The sequence below is a fragment of the Hakea prostrata genome, chromosome 3 (assembly GCF_041222555.1).
Source record: "Hakea prostrata isolate BN-2017 chromosome 3, UWA_Hpros_2, whole genome shotgun sequence".
NCBI classification, from domain to species: domain Eukaryota; kingdom Viridiplantae; phylum Streptophyta; class Magnoliopsida; order Proteales; family Proteaceae; genus Hakea; species Hakea prostrata.
Window position 1 is genome coordinate 41,237,093 of NC_142602.1, and position 3,307 is coordinate 41,240,399.

The following is a 3,307-nucleotide window of genomic DNA, read 5'->3' on the forward strand; positions in this document are numbered from 1 at the left end:
AAGAAGCGCAAGGAGAAGAGGCATATCTCCGGGGAAGGTGATTGCGGTTACAACAATTACACTGAAGATCCCGCGAGTGGTTATGCTCCGTACGATGCTTAGTCCGACCATTGAGTGGAAGCGCCCTTGTGCTGTTTATGAGATTTATACTTATAGGGATGTTGTCTATAAAGTTGAGAACAATTTAGTTACCCATTGTACCTGCTACTGGGATTAGAAAATTCTGTCTTGCTTATTCTCTTTTAGAACTACTTTTCCGCTGGTTGTAGAGTGGGATTTTGCCTCACTTTACTTATCTGATTTAGACACTCTGACTATATCTAGTACTCTAATTTATATATGATTCATTCTTTCCTTATTTGGATCTATGGTTTATCTTCCGCACTTTTATTATTATTGTTCATGATTATGTTATTGTTTATATGGGAGGTTGATTACTCGATACCTGATCTTCGGGCTGTGGATCACACTCTCGGGTATGCCAGATAGGGTACCGGCTGGGAGGATGTGACATCACCACTCTCTCACATCACCATTGGTCTAAGTATTGGCGCATGTCAAGGTAAAACCTAGCCAAATGCAAGTCATCTACTTGGTTATATCAACTGAGATCTAGATACGTCTATTCCTCACCCCGGGAGATCCTTTCCGGTATCCTTCACACAAGAGTCAGTATAGTCCCGGATTACAGACTCATCAACCCTATTGGTCATCCACAAATAGTAGACGAGAAGCTCTCATGTCCCCTCACGGATTGGCTACCAGTCTTGAGTGCCCATGAGCCCATGTCTACTAAATGTGACCTACCAATAAATGGCCCCCACAATGTGATTCATGTCCTTTCACGGGTTGGTTACCGGTCTTGAGCGCCCATGAATCCCCATTGCTACCAAAGGTCGTTCGATCTCAATACCCTTCCGAATTGGGTTTGATATAACAAGGATATCCTAGTCAAACACCGCTAGACAACCCTAGGTATGACAACCAATAATCCGGGAAAGCGTCAAAGGGCACCATCGGAAATATCCCCTATTATTCCCACTGATGTCCAAGGACAGAAATGTCAAAGGGACATTCCCCAATCCCAAATCATACCTAATCAATCACATTCCCAATTCAGTCATAGCATACACGGCTAATAACTCATCATATGAAATAATACATAAAGACAAGATTAGTTGAATAAGCAACATATATGAGTAAGTGTCCATACATGATCAAGTACATAAAGGAAATATAAAAGTAAGATCCTACTGTACTTACAGCATTCATATCATAATTAGAAACTACAATATCAGTAACATATTCAGGTGTTTCCCAATTTAGAAACTAGGATTCACGCAATCTATGTTAATATGGTAATAATTGTCCTTACCTTAATGAGATTCAAGGATATTCTGGACGGACAAGAAATGGATCCAAAGTTAGCGAACAAACCCTAGATAAGCATCATACAATCATTTTGAAGCACACCTAAAAGAATAAGCATCAAACGAATTGAAATAGACTTGCTAGGTTGATTGGTCCAGTCGACCCAGTGAACAGTACGCATCCAAAAACTGATTTTTGATCCGAAACATATTCTACAAGATCCGGAATGCTACAAAACTTGGAGAAAATGTCTAACACAGTAATCTAAGACTAACTAGCATAGGTTAGACATCAAACAACGATAAAAACCAATACTTACTAATTTAGAATCATACTTTCTAATTTGGTAGTAAACATAGTTTTCAATAAAACAAGCTATGAATTCAAAAGAAGAACTAGAGATGATGAGATCTCATTCTAGTAGATTAACACAGTAAATCAATGGTATGAATAATCATGAAGATGCATCTATAATGCTAAAGAAATCATAATTATGATGCCATGGTTTGCTAAGTAGGAAAGGAATGCACCACCCAAGTACTCAGTTCCGTTATTCATATGAAGGATTCTGACTGTCACCCCAAACTGAGTCCTAATCATATTATTTAAATTTTGAAAGCATGAGAAAACGTCACTTTTTTGGTGAAGTAAACCCATGTGGTCCTCGTACAACAGTCAATAAAAGTAACAAACTATCTATGACTAGATATAGACATGGTCCGAGAAGGACCCCACACATCAGAGTGAATGACTGAAAAATGAATTTTACTACGATTATCTGAAATAGGGTAAACATGCCTGGTCTGTTTGGCCTAAATATTTGCCTCACAATAAAAATCATTCAAATTACACATTTTAATCATATCAGGAAATAATTTGGACAAAATAGGTAAAGGAACATGGCCAAGACGACTATGCCATTGTAATAAGGTAAAAAGTGTAGGAGAGGTGGAACTAGAGACCGTAGAAAGAGCTGATGGGGACCCATCCATTAAGTAGAGCCCCCCTTCTTGTCTACCACTACCAATCGTAAGCCCCGTTTCTAGGTCCTGAAACACACAATGTGAAGGAAAGAAAGTTATATTGCAATTCATATCACGAGTAAGGCTACTAATAGATAAAAGATTAGCCGAAAACTTAAGAACATGCATGACATTAGATAAAGTAAGAGAAGACAAACATATAATAGATCATTTCCCAGAGATAGGGGAGAGAGACCCATTAGCTGTTCGAACATCTTGGGCAATAGGGACAGATGAATAAGTATGAAACAAAGTAGATGAGCCTGTCATATGGTCAATTGCCCCAGAGTTGATTACTCATGAGGGATAAGTCAAATTGATATTGTGCAACCAAAAATACCTGTGGGGAATTATGGATCAACAAAGGGAACAATGATAGAGGCTATACTCGCACTGGAAGTCGGTACTGGAGAAGATGAGTCAAGTCTAGACATCAACTGGCGAAGGTGCTGGAGCTCATCTGAGGAAAGAGGTGTTGGAGTACTCAGGGTGTCAGAACTGGCTTGATTTGCAAATGTTTGATTGCTGCCCTTAATTCCATTTTTACCTCCTCCACGAGAATTTGTTGGACGTCCATGCAACTTCCAACACTTGTCCTTTGTATGACGCTATTTTCCACAATACTCGCATTTTACTAGAGGGCGAAAATTACTAGAACTAGATTTATTATTGCCATAACCAGCCACCAATGCAGATCATTTGAGTGTGTACCATTGCTGTCCTTTGACTGTCCAAATTGTGAAATGGGCATGCGATGGGAGCGGAAACTTTTTTTGTTGGTCTTTGCCGAGCAAATCCATGGGGTCCATCTGATAAAAACTTTACTTGGAAAAGGTGTTCCAAAAGGATAAGATATGCCACCCACAAAAATGACATTTATACCAAAACAAACTTGTTCCAATCGCAAAGAAGAA